This window comes from Oncorhynchus masou, chromosome 8 (genome assembly GCF_036934945.1).
Source record: "Oncorhynchus masou masou isolate Uvic2021 chromosome 8, UVic_Omas_1.1, whole genome shotgun sequence".
Taxonomy (NCBI): domain Eukaryota; kingdom Metazoa; phylum Chordata; class Actinopteri; order Salmoniformes; family Salmonidae; genus Oncorhynchus; species Oncorhynchus masou.
Window position 1 is genome coordinate 10,047,967 of NC_088219.1, and position 17,186 is coordinate 10,065,152.

Genomic DNA, 17,186 nt, shown 5'->3' on the forward strand with positions numbered 1-17,186 from the left:
CAGAACAACAGTAGTTGCTTTGAAAACAGTGTTTTGCTTGTGCTTCTCAGAATTCATCTCTCCCTCCACCGTGTGCACAGTGGAGAGAGGGAGTAAGAGTCAGCAGCCAACCAGGACGGGAAGATACTTTCATTGCAGGAATCAACATGAAGCATAGGCTATTACTGTTGACCAGGGCTCTCCAACCCTGTTCCTGGAGATATGCCCTCCAGTAGGTTTTTACTCCAACCCTGTTCCTGGAGAGATACCATCATGTAGGTTTGAACTCCAACCCTGTTCCTGGAGAGATAACCTCCTGTAGGTTTTAACTCCAACCCTGTTCCTGGAGAGAAACCCTCCTGTAGGTTTTAACTCCAACCCTGTTCCTGGAGAGAAACCCTCCTGTAGGTTTGAACTCCAACCCTGTTCCTGGAGAGAAACCCTCCTGTAGGTTTGAACTCCAACCCTGTTCCTGGAGAGATACCATCCTGTAGGTTTTAACTCCAACCCTGTTCCTGGAGAGAAACCCTCCTGTAGGTTTGAACTCCAACCCTGTTCCTGGAGAGAAACCCTCCTGTAGGTTTGAACTCCAACCCTGTTCCTGGAGAGAAACCCTCCTGTAGGTTTGAACTCCAACCCTGTTCCTGGAGAGATACCATCCTGTAGGTTTTAACTCCAACCCTGTTCCTGGAGAGAAACCCTCCTGTAGGTTTGAACTCCAACCCTGTTCCTGGAGAGAAACCCTCCTGTAGGTTTGAACTCCAACCCTGTTCCTGGAGAGAAACCCTCCTGTAGGTTTTAACTCCAACCCTGTTCCTGGAGAGAAACCCTCCTGTAGGTTTGAACTCCAACCCTGTTCCTGGAGAGAAACCCTCCTGTAGGTTTTAACTCCAACCCTGTTCCTGGAGAGAAACCCTCCTGTAGGTTTTAACTCCAACCCTGTTCCTGGAGAGATGCCCTCCTGTAGGTTTTAACTCCAACCCTGTTCCTGGAGAGATGCCCTCCTGTAGGTTTTAACTCCAACCCTGTTCCTGGAGACATATCCTCCCGTTGGTTTTAACTCCAACCCAAGTCTAGCACACCTGATGCTAATAATTAGCATGGTTGATAAACTGAATAAGATTAGTTAGGTTGTAATTTAAAACCTATAAAAACACACAAAAAATAACCAAATTAAGCAAAATGCTTCGGAAGAGGAAGGTGTTCTCAGGGTCGGTAATTTTGGGTGCATCGTCCCAGCTCTAGTGTTTATCTGCAGGTGTGTGTGTGTGGGTGTGGGTGTGTGTGTGTGTGTGTGTGTGTGTGTGTGTGTGTGTGTAGGTTTTGCTTGGTGGTTTCCAGGTTAAGACTTCCTGAGGGACTCTGTACACTGAGAACTACAGAAGGAGAGCAGGCCAGAGAGGAAGGGGAAAGGGGGAGGGACTCTGTACACTGAGAACTACAGAAGGAGAGCAGGCCAGAGAGGAAGGGGAAAGGGGGAGGGACTCTGTACACTGAGAACTACAGAAGGAGAGCAGGCCAGAGAGGAAGAAAGGGAAAGGGGGAGGGACTCTGTACACTGAGAACTACAGAAGGAGAGCAGGCCAGAGAGGAAGGGGTAAGGGGGAGGGACTCTGTACACTGAGAACTACAGAAAGAGAGCAGGCCAGAGTGGAAGGGGAAAGGGGGAGGGACTCTGTACACTGAGAACTACAGAAGGAGAGCAGGCCAGAGAGGAAGAAAGGGAAAGGGGGAGGGACTCTGTACACTGAGAACTACAGAAGGAGAGCAGGCCAGAGAGGAAGGGGTAAGGGGGAGGGACTCTGTACACTGAGAACTACAGAAGGAGAGCAGGCCAGAGAGGAAGGGGAAAGGGGGAGGGACTCTGTACACTGAGAACTACAGAAGGAGAGCAGGCCAGAGAGGAAGGGGTAAGGGGGAGGGACTCTGTACACTGAGAACTACAGAAGTAGAGCAGGCCAGAGAGGAGGAAAGGGAAAGGGGGAGGGAGGTAATAAAGGAGAAAGCCACAAAGGGGGATTAAGGTAGATAGTCATCTAACCTCATCTCTCGCTTCAAAATCTATCCATCTCTCAAACTCTCCATTTCTCTCTCCCTCTGTCCCATATCACATTCTCAACCTCTCTTATTCTGTTATTTCCTGCTCTGACATACTTTCATTCCAACCTACCAATTCTGAGAATCCAACATCATACATTTCAACTATTATGGAATTCTAAATCAGAGTTCTGGGAGTGTGATGACTCCAGGAAGACAGAGGGTGGTGGGAGGAGTTGAATCAGAGTTCTGGGAGCGTGATGACTCCAGGAAGACAGAGGGTGATGGGAGGAGTTGAATCAGAGTTCTGGGAGCGTGATGACTCCAGGGAAGACAGAGGGTGGTGGGAGGAGTTGAATTAGAGTTCTGGGAGCGTGATGACTCCAGGGAAGACAGAGGGTGGTGGGAGGAGTTGAATTAGAGTTCTGGGAGTGTGATGACTCCAGGAAGACAGAGGGTGGTGGGAGGAGTTGAATTAGAGTTCTGGGAGTGTGATGACTCCAGGAAGACAGAGGGTGGTGGGAGGAGTTGAATCAGAGTTCTGGGAGCGTGATGACTCCAGGGAAGACAGAGGATGGTGGGAGGAGTTGAATCAGAGTTCTGGGAGCGTGATGACTCCAGGAAGACAGAGGGTGGTGGGAGGAGTTGAATCAGAGTTCTGGGAGAGTGATGACTCCAGGGTAGAGTGGAAGACAGAGGGTGGAGTGGTTTGGGAGGTCGGCAAAGCTGGGGGGGGAATGCCACTAATTAGACTTTTGTCGTTAACTCTCTTTTTAGTCTCATTAGGGTTCTGGGAAAGAGCAGAGATGTCTGGGGATGTGTCCCAAATATCATCCTATTTCCTATATAGTTTTCTTTTTTGACCAGGGCCCTATTTGACGCCCTATTGGGACAGGGTGGATATGAAGGGGGTCATTTTGGATACAACCCGGGACAGATGATTTGGGTCTGAGTCACTGTAGCCTGCAGGGGTCAAGAAGTCAAAGCTCGTTGAGCCCTACTGTAATGTGGTGTGTCAAGTATAGGTCAAAGGTCATTGAACCTGATGGTAACATGTTGTGTTCTGTAAAGGTCAAAGTGACAATGGACATCAAGTTCTCTGGGACAGACCTACTCTTGAATGATTGAGTAGGTACACGCACACACACACACACACACACACACACACACACACACACACACACACACACACACACACACACACACACACACACACACACACACACACACACACACACACACACAAACAGAAACTGTTATTGATGTGCTTTAATTACCTCTGTGTTCAGGGATAATTAGTCCTCACTGTGTCAGTAAATGTCTACTTGCGTCAGTCCCTGTCTATCAGACTGTTAACCTAAAAAGCTACACACACCTTCCCTTCACCCTTTCATTTGTACCTGTCACACACACACACACACACACACACACACACACACACACACACACACACACACACACACACACACACACACACACACACTTGCTCTTCCTACAGTACTTGTCTCTACCTACAGTACTTGTCTCTTCCTACAGTAGTTGTCTCTTCCTACAGTAGTTGTCTCTTCCTACAGTAGTTGTCTCTTCCTACAGTAGTTGTCTCTTCCTACGGTAGTTGTCTCTTCCTACACTAGTTGTCTCTTCCTACAGTAGTTGTCTCTTCCTACAGTACTTGTCTCTTCCTACAGTAGCTGTTTCTTCCTACAGTAGTTGTCTCTTCCTACAGTAGTTGTCTCTTCCTACAGTAGCTGTTTCTTCCTACAGCAGCTGTTTCTTCCTACAGTAGCTGTTTCTTCCTACAGTAGTTGTCTCTTCCTACAGTAGTTGTCTCTTCCTACAGTAGTTGTCTCTTCCTACAGTAGTTGTCTCTTCCTACAGTACTTGCTTTGTCCACACAGGATGATTATAGTGACACTTAGAGATATAAAACACACAACCAACTGTAAACAGTAAGTACTGGTCCCACCTACTTAGTTTAGTATCGATGTTGCATGCCGTCTTTCTGTGTGTGTGTGTGTGTGTGTGTGTGTGTTGTACTCTACCAGGCATGTATCTGGTATTTAACTGTGTGGTAATGTTGTGTTACTCTACCAGGCATGTCTCTGGTATTTAACTGTGTGGTAATGTTGTGTTACTCTTCCAGGCATGTCTCTGGTATTTAACTGTGTGGTAATGTTGTGTTACTCTACCAGGCATGTCTCTGGTATTTAACTGTGTGGTAATGTTGTGTTACTCTACCAGGCATGTCTCTGGTATTTAACTGTGTGGTAATGTTGTGTTACTCTACCAGGCGTGTCTCTGGTATTTAACTGTGTGGTAATGTTGTGTTACTCTACCAGGCGTGTCTCTGGTATTTAACTGTGTGGTAATGTTGTGTTACTCTACCAGGCATGTCTCTGGTATTTAACTGTGTGGTAATGTTGTGTTACTCTACCAGGCATGTCTCTGGTATTTAACTGTGTGGTAATGTTGTGTTACTCTACCAGGCATGTCTCTGGTATTTAACTGTGTGGTAATGTTGTGTTACTCTACCAGGCGTGTCTCTGGTATTTAACTGTGTGGTAATGTTGTGTTACTCTACCAGGCGTGTCTCTGGTATTTAACTGTGTGGTAATGTTGTGTTACTCTACCAGGCATGTCTCTGGTATTTAACTGTGTGGTAATGTTGTGTTACTCTACCAGGCATGTCTCTGGTATTTAACTGTGTGGTAATGTTGTGTTACTATTCCAGGCATGTCTCTGGTATTTAACTGTGTGGTAATGTTGTGTTACTCTACCAGGCATGTCTCTGGTATTTAACTGTGTGGTAATGTTGTGTTACTCTACCAGGCGTGTCTCTGGTATTTAACTGTGTGGTAATGTTGTGTTACTCTACCAGGCGTGTCTCTGGTATTTAACTGTGTGGTAATGTTGTGTTACTCTACCAGGCATGTCTCTGGTATTTAACTGTGTGGTAATGTTGTGTTACTCTACCAGGCATGTCTCTGGTATTTAACTGTGTGGTAATGTTGTGTTACTATTCCAGGCATGTCTCTGGTATTTAACTGTGTGGTAATGTTGTGTTACTCTACCAGGCATGTCTCTGGTATTTAACTGTGTGGTAATGTTGTGTTACTCTACCAGGCGTGTCTCTGGTATTTAACTGTGTGGTAATGTTGTGTTACTCTACCAGGCGTGTCTCTGGTATTTAACTGTGTGGTAATGTTGTGTTACTCTACCAGGCGTGTCTCTGGTATTTAACTGTGTGGTAATGTTGTGTTACTCTACCAGGCGTGTCTCTGGTATTTAACTGTGTGGTAATGTTGTGTTACTCTACCAGGCGTGTCTCTGGTATTTAACTGTGTGGTAATGTTGTGTTACTCTACCAGGCGTGTCTCTGGTATTTAACTGTGTGGTAATGTTGTGTTACTCTACCAGGCATGTCTCTGGTATTTAACTGTGTGGTAATGTTGTGTTACTCTACCAGGCATGTCTCTGGTATTTAACTGTGTGGTAATGTTGTGTTACTCTACCAGGCATGTCTTTGGTATTTAACTGTGTGGTAATGTTGTGTTACTCTACCAGGCATGTCTCTGGTATTTAACTGTGTGGTAATGTTGTGTTACTCTACCAGGCATGTCTCTGGTATTTAACTGTGTGGTAATGTTGTGTTACTCTACCAGGCGTGTCTCTGGTATTTAACTGTGTGGTAATGTTGTGTTACTCTACCAGGCATGTCTCTGGTATTTAACTGTGTGGTAATGTTGTGTTACTCTACCAGGCATGTCTCTGGTATTTACAGTTTTTTTCGATTGCTAAACGACAGTGGACACAACTGGAGTCACATGTGCAAAACTCTAACTACAGTCTGCACAGCAGCAGTTCATGTGGACCAAACTCTAGCTCGTTTTTCATTGCTTGAACACAGTTTTCAAAACTCTACACACTTATCCCATGACTTTAACCACAACCTGCACAACACTGTGGATTTACAGCACTTTGTTCAAATGCTAACACACTGTTGTCTAAACTGTGAACCACACATTCAAAACGGAATAGATTTCAGCCTTGTGCCTTTCAAACACTGCTGATTGCAATTTCAGCTGAAAGGCTAAGCAGGTGTCTTGTTTTAGACTTGTTAGTGAACACACACACATATTGCAGTATATATAGGTAGAGCTCAGAAAGACTCATTTTGGAAATGGAACAAGGAAGATGGGTTCGTGGGGGGAGAAGGGTGGCAGGGAGAGGGCGGATGCGTGGAGGAAGACAAAGAAGACAAAGAGCTGTTATTTCAGATGAAATAAGGGCTACACTTATAGACCATGTCGTGAACCATGGTCTCTCATTGAGAGAGGCAGGGTTGAAGGTGCAACCCAATCTGCAAAGATCCACAGTGGCATCTGTAATGCGAATTTTCCATCATACAAACAGGTGAGAGTTACATCCTTACAGTAAATGAAAACATTACAGGAATCTATTTTGTAATGCAATTATAGAATATTTACACAGATATATATTACAGTAAGTTTGACTGTAAAATATATTTTTACAACAGGACCCAAAGGCCCCCAACAGGGGGAAGAGGAAAAATATGTTCAGATGCGGAAGAAAATGCTATTGTTGACATGGTTGTTGTCAACAATGCAATAAAACTGCGGGAGATTCAAGATAGAGTGCTGGCTGATAATGATATATTTGAAAATGTTAATTCTGTCAGCACAACAACTATTGCTCGAGTCCTAAAGAAACACCAAGTTACAATGAAACAGTTATACACTGTACCGTTCGAGAGAAACAGTGAACGGGTAAAAGAACAAAGATACCAATATGTCCAGGTAAGACGTCTGAGGTTACGTACACAGCTATACAAAATATTTACAGTAAAAAAAAAAAACACTAGCATTTCTACAGTAAAACTGTGCACTTACTGTTTATCAGAGAGTAATGGAGGTGGAAGCACTGGAAAGACCACATTCATTTGTATTTATCGATGAAGCTGGATTTAACCTTGCCAAAACACGGCGCAGAGGAAGGAATGTTATAGATCAAAGGGCCACTGTGGAGGTTCCAGGCCAAAGGGGTGAAATATCACCATGTGTGCTGCAATGGCCAATGATGGTTTGCTTCTCAACACACCACTCATTGGCCCATACAACACAGAAAGGCTTATAGCTTTCCTAGAACAGCTCTATGCTCAGCTAGTGCCAGCAGAACAGGGGAGCCAGTAAGAAACCCCCAAGTTTTTGTCATAGTTTGCGATAACGTTGCTTTTCACCACTCTGCAGCTGTCACAGATTGGTTTGCAGCACATCACAGATTTATGGTCTTATACCTGCCTGCATATTCACCCTTCCTCAACCCAATAGAGGAGTTTTTCTCTGCCTGGAGGTGGAAAGTGTTTGGTCACCACCCACATGACCAAATGTCTCTTTTGGAAGCCATGCGTGCCGGATGTGAGGACACGAGTCCAGAGGACTGCCAGGGATGGATAAGGCACTCCAGAAGGTTCTTCCCCAGGTGCATGGCAAGAGAAAACATTAGATGTGATGTTGAAGAAAACCTGTGGCCTGATGCTAGAGAGAGGCAGGATTAGCCCCTCAATTATTTGTTCGAATTACAGTATGTACTTTTAGTTTCTACCTTTTTTTTCTCATTACTGTAATTCCGTAAATTACTACAGACTAATTTTCATTTACCTTAAAGAATTGTTATGTTCTAAAAATTTTAATAAATCATGTGAAAGAATGTCACTCTTTTCTTTGAAGAAAAAATTACTTTGTATGAAGTCACTGAAATTGTTCAAACTGTAAAGATGAAAAGTTTGTGTTTTCTGTATTGGTGTTTGATGCTAGTGTTTTTACTCTCAGTGTGTTCTGAGTGACAGTGTGTGTTATCTCAGTGAGGGTTGTGCATAGTGTTTGGCTGCACTGAGCGTGTTTTGAGCCATGTGTTAAGAGTTGTGTTGCTTGGAATGAGTTTTGCAGGTGATGTGAACTGTTTAGCTCAGGTGACTGTTGGTATTGCAGACTGTAGTTAGAGTTTTGCACATGTGACTCCAGTTGTGCCCAATGTCGTTTAGCAATCGAAAAAAACTGTAACTGTGTGGTAATGTTGTGTTACTCTACCAGGCATGTCTCTGGTATTTAACTGTGTGGTAATGTTGTGTTACTCTACCAGGCATGTCTCTAGTATTTAACTGTGTGGTAATGTTGTGTTACTCTACCAGGCATGCAGCTAGCAGAGAATAGGCTTTATCCTGCTGAATTACCATCTTCTGTCTCTACCGCTGTTGAGTCCTCGCTCAAGCCTTAGGTGCTAATAACACCATAAATTATACCAACCTTAGACACATACACACAGGCGGGTACACACATATTCGCTTTCAACTGCAGAGACACATACACATCATTTTACAAGCTTCTTCTTTATAATTGCATTGCCTTTCGACTGCTTTTGTGACTTTTGTGCTGCAACTGAAATTCATTTTGAGAAAATGTTGTCCCTGCTATTGTCCCTGCTATTGTGTGTGTCTCTCTCGGTTTCTCTCTGTCTTTCTTTGTCTCTCTGTGTCTCTTTCCATCCACTTTCTCTCTCTTTTTGTTGTCCTCTTTTCTCTCTTTTTCCCTCTCTCGTCTTACCTCCCTCCCTCCATCCACCCCTCATCCATCCACCCCTCCATCTCTCTCCTTCTCTCTCTCTCTCTCTCTCTCTCTCTCTCTCTCCCTCTCCCCCTCCCTTCTCCCTCCCTACAGGCGGATTATTTCAGCTCTGTAGCCACAGTGTTGTTTAGTGGTAAGGAAAGCTGTCTGTACCAGGCCTGTCCCTCTGCAGATTGTAAGAAGAAGGTAATAGAACAACCAAATGGACTCTACCACTGTGAGAAGTGTGACACACAATTCCCTAACTACAAATTCTGCGTCATGCTGTCTGTGAGTACAACAACCCCCCCCCCCCCCCACACACACACACACACACACAGATAACGGACAGACATTCATTCAAACACATAAAGGACAGACATACACTAAGTATACCAAACATTAGCCACACCTTCCTATATTGTGCGCCTCCCCCCATTTGCCTTCAGAACAGCCTCAATTCGTCAGGGGAATGGACTTTACAAGGTGTCCAAAGCATTTAACAGGGATGCTGGCCCATTTTGACCTTCTACCGTACCCTGTTCAAAGGGCACTTCATCTCAGGGATAGGCATCCCGCTCGCGGGCCAACTTCCAGTGAAACTGGAGGTGGCGCAATTCAAATAATCATAAACATTATGGATATTAACCATTTAGGTAGATACAAGTGCCTTTTATCAGTTGAAAGCTTAAGTTCTTGATAATCTAACTGTCCGATTTACAGTAGCTATGCGATTGTTAGAGGAAGGCGTCTCATATCAAAATATTTTTCCACCAGCACAGGTTTCAGAAATTCACAAATAGTGATTAACCTCTAGCGTCGAGCAATCCCGTATCCGGGAGCGTAATCATAGCCTCAAGCTCATTACCATAACGCAACGTTTCCTATTCATGATCGCAAATGAAATGAAATAAATATATTCAAACACAAGCTTAGCCTTTTGTTAACAACACTGTCATCTCAGATTTTCAAAATATGCTTTTCAACCAAAGCTACACGAGCATTTGTGTAAGAGTATTGATAGCCTAGCATAGCATTAAGCCTCGCATTCAGCAGGTAACATTTTCACAAAAACAAGAAAAGCATTAAAATAAAATCATTTACCTTTCAAATCAAATCAAATCAAATTTTATTTGTCACATACACATGGTTAGCAGATGTTAATGCGAGTGTAGCGAAATGCTTGTGCTTCTAGTTCCAACAATGCAGTAATAACCAACAAGTAATCTAACTAACAATTCCTAAACTACTGTCTTATACACAGTGTAAGGGGATAAAGAATATGTACATAAGGATATATGAATGAGTGATGGTACAGAGCAGCATAGGCAAGATACAGTAGATGGTATCGAGTACAGTATATACATATGAGATGAGTATGTAAACAAAGTGGCATAGTTAAAGTGGCTAGTGATACATGTATTACATAAGGATGCAGTCGATGATATAGAGTACAGTATATAGGTATGCATATGAGATGAATAATGTAGGGTAAGTAACATTATATAAGGTAGCATTGTTTAAAGTGGCTAGTGATATATTTACATCATTTCCCATCAATTCCCATTATTAAAGTGGCTGGAGTTGAGTCAGTGTCAGTGTGTTGGCAGCAGCCACTCAATGTTAGTGGTGGCTGTTTAACAGTCTGATGGCCTTGAGATAGAAGCTGTTTTTCAGTCTCTCGGTCCCAGCTTTGATGCACCTGTACTGACCTCGCCTTCTGGATGATAGCGGGGTGAACAGGCAGTGGCTCGGGTGGTTGATGTCCTTGATGATCTTTATGGCCTTCCTGTAACATCGGGTGGTGTAGGTGTCCTGGAGGGCAGGTAGTTTGCCCCCGGTGATGCGTTGTGCAGACCTCACTACCCTCTGGAGAGCCTTACGGTTGAGGGCGGAGCAGTTGCCGTACCAGGCGGTGATACAGCCCGCCAGGATGCTCTCGATTGTGCATCTGTAGAAGTTTGTGAGTGCTTTTGGTGACAAGCCAAATTTTTTCAGCCTCCTGAGGTTGAAGAGGCGCTGCTGCGCCTTCTTCACGATGCTGTCTGTGTGAGTGGACCAATTCAGTTTGTCTGTGATATGTATGCCGAGGAACTTAAAACTTGCTACTCTCTCCACTACTGTTCCATCGATGTGGATAGGGGGGTGTTCCCTCTGCTGTTTCCTGAAGTCCACAATCATCTCCTTAGTTTTGTTGACGTTGAGTGTGAGGTTATTTTCCTGACACCACACTCCGAGGGCCCTCACCTCCTCCCTGTAGGCCGTCTCGTCGTTGTTGGTAATCAAGCCTACCACTGTTGTGTCGTCCGCAAACTTGATGATTGAGTTGGAGGTGTGCGTGGCCACGCAGTCGTGGGTGAACAGGGAGTACAGGAGAGGGCTCAGAACGCACCCTTGTGGGGCCCCAGTGTTGAGGATCAGCGGGGAGGAGATGTTGTTACCTACCCTCACCACCTGGGTGCGGCCCGTCAGGAAGTCCAGTACCCAGTTGCACAGGGCGGGGTCGAGACCCAGGGTCTCGAGCTTGATGACGAGCTTGGAGGGTACTATGGTGTTGAATGCCGAGCTGTAGTCGATGAACAACATTCTCACATAGGTATTCCTCTTGTCCAGATGGGTTAGGGCAGTGTGCAGTGTGGTTGAGATTGCATCGTCTGTGGACCTATTTGAGCGGTAAGCAAATTGGAGTGGGTCTAGGGTGTCAGGTAGGGTGGAGATGATATAGCCCTTGACTAGTCTCTCAAAGCACTTCATGATGACGGAAGTTAGTGCTACGGGGCGGTAGTCGTTTAGCTCAGTTACCTTAGCTTTCTTGGGAACAGGAACAATGGTGGCCCTCTTGAAGCATGTGGGAACAGCAGACTGGTATAGGGATTGATTGAATATGTCCGTAAACACACCAGCCAGCTGGTCTGCGCATGCTCTGAGGGCGCGGCTGGGGATGCCGTCTGGGCCTGCAGCCTTGCGAGGGTTAACACGTTTAAATATTTTACTCACCTCGGCTGCAGTGAAGGAGAGACCGAATTTTTCCGTTGCAGGCAGTGTCAGTGGCACTGTATTGTCCTCAAAGCGGGCAAAAAAGTTATTTAGTCTGCCTGGGAGCAAGACATCCTGGTCCGTGACTGGGCTGGATTTCTTCCTGTAGTCCGTGATTGACTGTAGACCCTGCCACATGCCTCTTGTGTCTGAGCCGTTGAATTGGGATTCTACTTTGTCTCTGTACTGACGCTTAGCTCGTTTGATAGCCTTACGGAGGGAATAGCTGCATTGTTTGTATTCAGTCATGTTACCAGACACCTTGCCCTGATTGAAAGCAGTGGTTCGCGCTTTCAGTTTCACGCAAATGCTGCCATCAATCCAAGGTTTCTGGTTAGGGAATGTTTTAATCGTTGCTATGGGAAAAGAACTTCGGATGTTTTCAATGACGAGACTCTTAGTTAGATAGCAAACGTTCATTTTTTCCAAAAAGATTATTTGTGTAGACGAAATAGCTCCGTTTTGTTCATCACGTTTGACTAAGAAAAAGACCGGAAAATGCAGTCACTTACAACGCCGAACTTTTTTCCAAATTAGCTCCATAATATCGACAGAAACATGGCAAACGTTGTTTGGAATCAATCCTCAAGGTGTTTTTCACATATCTATTCGATAATCTATCAGTGGTGGCAGTTGGCTTCTCATCAGAAGCAAACGGAAAAATACTGCAGCTGGAGATTACGCAATAATTGCGATGGAGGACACCAAGCGACCACCTGGTAGATGTAGTCTCTTATGGTCAATCTTCCAATGATATGCCTACAAATACGTCACAATGCTGCAGACACCTTGGGGAAAACGTAAGCTGACTCCTAGCTCCTTCACAGCCATATAAGGAGTCATCGCCATGAGGCGGTTTCAAAAAATGCGGCACTTCCTGATTGGATTTTTGAGTTTGAGTTTGAGTTTATTTTTATTTTTACAGGGACAGTGCACATTAATCAACGTTTCAGTAAAAGTGCCGGTTTTAGCCAGCCGGCTAATTTTCAACCGCAGTCCCTGGGCAGGTTATTAAAAACAATTACAATATAGACAATAGCAACATAGAACAAGCAAGACATAGCAACATAGGACAAGCAAGACGTAGCTAACAGAGAGCAACATAGAGCAAAAAGCAGCAAGACAAAATTCATAAAAGCAACAAAGTGTTTCCACACCTCACAAGCTACAGAGAACAGACAACATGGAAAGCGGCAACACACAGCTAGGGACCATGTTCACAAATCTGATTGACCTTTAGCCATGTCTTCAAGCATTTTGTGAAAGTGTGATATGTGGTGCAGTTATGTGTGTCTGATGGCAGTGTATTCCAGACATGGGAAGCTCTCACAGAGAATGCAGATTTACTAAAGGTGCTTTTCCTTAGGGGAACTATACAGTCACCTCTCATGGCAGACCTTGTGGATCTGCTGCCATATGTCTGGGTTTTCTGTTTAACAAAAATATTGAGTGGAGGGGGAGCCAGGCCATTAAGGATCTTGAATACAAGACATGCGTCTGGGTTTCTGGGTATCTGGGTTTTTTCTGTAACATCAGTTCTGTGACACTCACAGACAATATCTTTGCAGCTTTGGAAACGTCAGAGTGTTTTCTTTCCAATGCTGTCAATTATATGCATAGTCAAGCATCTTTTCATGACAAAATATCTTGTTTAAAACGGGAACGTTTTTCATCCCAAAATTAAAATAGCGCCCCCTATATCCAAGAAGTTAAATATTCACTTAATTTTTGAAAATCTTTCTCTGATTTGTCATCTAAAGGGTCCCAGCTATAACATGTAGTGTCGTTTTGTTAGATAAAATCCTTCTTTATATTCCAAAAAGTCTGTTTCGTTGGTGCCATCGATTTGTGTAATCCACTCGTTCAACTTGCAGAGAAAGGAATCCAAAAATCTACCGTTAACGTTGTTAAAACAAGTCAAAATACATGTCTATTGACTCCTCCTAAAATGTAATCAAACTATAATATTTCATAAGGAAAGAAGTATGTTCGATAGGAAACCGATGTAAGCAGGTGCTTAACCTGTTGATGCTCTGGGGGCGCTATTTCATTTTTGGATGAAAAACGTTCCCGTTTTAAACAAGATATTTTGTCACAAAAAGATGCTCGACTATGCATATAATTGATAGCTTTCGAAAGAAAACACTCTGACGTGTCCAGAACTACCAAGGTATTTTCTGTGCGTGCCCTAGAATGTGAGCTTCAGGCAAAACCAAGATGAGACGGCATCCAGGAAATGAGCAGGATTTTTGAGGCTCTGTTTTCCATTGTCTCCTTATATGGCTGTGAATGCGAGAGGAATGAGCCTGCCCTTTCTGTCGTTTCCCCAAGGTGTCTGCAGCATTGTGACGTATTTGTAGGCAGATCATTGGAAGATTGACCATAAGAGACCACATTTACCAGGTGTCCGCCCGGTGTCCTGCGCCGAAATTGGTGCACAAAAGTCAGCTGCCAGTATTTTTCCATGGGATACAGAGAGGAAAGCAAGCTTCCACGAACTGCATATCAATGAAGAGATATGTGAAAAAACACCTTGAGTATTGATTCCAAACAACGTTTGCCATGTTTCGGTCGATATTATGTAGTTAATTCGGAAAAAGTTTTACGTTGTAGGTGACTGAATTTTCGTTTCGGTAGCCAGACGCAATGTAGAAAACGGAACGATTTCTCCTACACACAGACGCTTTCAGGAAAAACTGCGCATTTGGTATGTAACTGAGAGTCTCCTCATTGAAAACATCAGAAGCTCTTCAAAGGTAAATGATTTTATTTATTTGGTTATCTGGTTTTTTGTGAAAATGTTGCGTGCTAAATGCTACTCAAAATGCTATGCTAGCTTAGCATACTCTTACACAAATTAGTCAATTTCTATGGTTCAAAAGCATATTTTGAAAATCTGAGATGACAGTGTTGTTAAGAAAAGGCTAAGCTTGAGAGCAGACGCAGTATTTTCATTTTCAGAAATCGTTAACGTTGCGTTATGCTAATGAGCCTGAGGCTTTAGTCACGATCCCGGATCCGGGATGGGGCGTTCCAAGAGGTTAATGTCTTCATCGCTCGCACAAACACGAATTCCCAAGACTGTGTCCTTGTACTAAAACTGTCTTTCTCATTGGTTTTGGAAGAAGCAAGCCTGAAACCTTGAACATAGAGTGCTGACACCCTGTGGAATCCATAGGAATTGCATACCGGGAGCTAGATTTCATTATTTCTCTATACTTTCCATTGTAAGAGCTCTCAAAAAAAAAACATTCCAGTTGGGTTGTCTTTGGATTTTCTCCTACCATATCTAATGTGTTATATTTTCCTACATTAACATTTCCACAAACTTCAAATTGTTTTCTTTCCAATGGTACCAGTGATTTGCATATCCTGGCTTCAGGGCCTGAGCAACAGGCAGTTTACTTTGGGCACGTCAGCCAGGCGGAAATTGAGAAAAAGGACCCTAGCTCTAACAAGTTTTAAGTGTTTGTCTTGCACATTCAACCTGTGAATGGCACACATACACAATCCATGTCTCAATAGTCTCAAGGCGTAAAACAACATTATTTAACCTGTCTCCTCCCATTCATCTACACTGACTGAAGTGGATTTAACAAGTGACATCAATAATGGATCATAGTTTGCACCTGGTCAGTGTATGTCATGGAAAGAGCAGGTTTTCTTAGTGTTTTGTACTCTCAGTGTATAATGAAGAGCACTTACACGACATAGAAACAACCTCGACACTCTGTGTCTCTCTCTAATCTCTCTCTCCCTCTCTCTCACTCACTGTGTCTCTCTCTAATCTCTCTCTCTCCTCTCTCTCTCTCTCTCTCTCTCTCTCTCTCTCTCTCTCTCTCTCTCTCACTCACTGTGTCTCTCTCTAATCTCTCTCTCTCTCCCTCTCTCCATCCCCCTCTCTCTGTCTACCTTTCTCTCCATCTCTATCCCTCTCTCTCTCCCTCCTTCCCACTCTCCTTCGCTCTCTCTCTCTCTCCTTCTCGCACTCTCTCTCCCTCCCTCCATCTCTCTCTCCCTCCTTCTCACTCTCCTTCGTTCTCTCTCCCTCCTTCTCACTCTCCTCCGCTCTCTCTCCCTCCTCACTCTCCTTCGCTCTCTCTCTCTCTCTCCTTCTCGCTCTCTCTCTCTCTCCCTCCCTCCCTCCATCTCCCTCTCCCTCCTTCTCACTCTCCTTCGCTCTCTCTCTCTCTCTCTCTCCTTCTTGCTCTCTCTCTCCCTCCCTCCATCTCTCTCTCCCTCCTTCTCACTCTCCTTTGCTCTCTCTCCCTCCTTCTCACTCTCCTTCACTCTCTCTCTCTCCATCTCTCTCTCCCTCCTTCTCTCTCTCTCTTTCTCTCTCTCTCTCTCTCTCTCTCTCTCTCTCTCTCTCTCTCTCTCTCTCTCTCTCTCTCTCCTCTCCAGGCTAACATAGCAGACTTCAGTGATAACCAGTAGGTGACATGTTTCCATGAGACAGTAGAGGGCATTCTGGGTCACAATGCAGAGACTGGGCCAGCTTAAAGATATGGTGAGACGTACACACACACACACACACACATTGTCTCTCTCGCTCTCTCTCTCATGCACATACACACATACACACTCTGAACCTTTCCCCTGTCTGTCCATCAGGAGGAGGCAGCGTTTGACGAGGTGTTCCAGAAGGTCAACTTCACCACACACACCTTCCACAACAGAGTCAAGCTGGAGACGTACAACGTGAGTACACACGCACATCTCGAAAAAACACACACACACACACACACACACACACACACACACACACACACACACATCTAGAAACATACACACATCTAGAAGCATATACACACACACACATACACACACAGTCATGGAGATCGGGCCATTACCATAGAAACAGAATCTTATTATGTGGTCATCACTTAGGGAATATGACCAAACAATGCCACTAATGCATTCATTACCTTTAATTAACCACCAATTACTGTTTGTAATTTGCCATCTCATCCTCGTTAGCTTAATTAATCAAAGGTTAATTAGCTGCTAATACAAGTAACACGTTACCATAGAGACACAATGGTCCAGTGCAGGGCTATTCAACTTGCGGCCCATGGGCCAGATCTGACCCATTTATCATTTTAGAATGGCCAATTCTGAACATTAAGAAAACAAATCAAAAATCCTATATTTAGTGCCAAAAGGAGCCTATTCAGTGTCTTCAATATTCTCAAATGGGAGAATCTGCTTGCATGTAGTCCCGCCCACTAATTACTGCCAATCAATATCACCCAACATACCAGTTACAGCCAATCAGAGCCACTAACAGGGGTACAGGGTATGTCTGTTCGCCTATCGGATGAGATCGCTACTCTCCCTGATACACCAGAGTGTGCTTTGCACTTAACTTAGCAGTGAGTTAACAAAAACCATGGGCTCAGTTATGGCTATCATAGACTTTATCCCATCAACATCTAGCCTGCAACATCGCTCTCCTTTTACATAACGAGGTTCGGTGGCTAGCAAGGATAATAATGTAGTATGTAGTTCTTA

At 44.2% G+C, this 17,186-nt stretch overlaps 1 pseudogene; it reads left to right on the forward strand.

Annotated features, from left to right (window-relative positions):
* Nucleotides 1–17,186, forward strand: part of LOC135543738 (replication protein A 70 kDa DNA-binding subunit-like) — a 139,165-nt pseudogene that overhangs the window by 64,188 nt on the left and 57,791 nt on the right.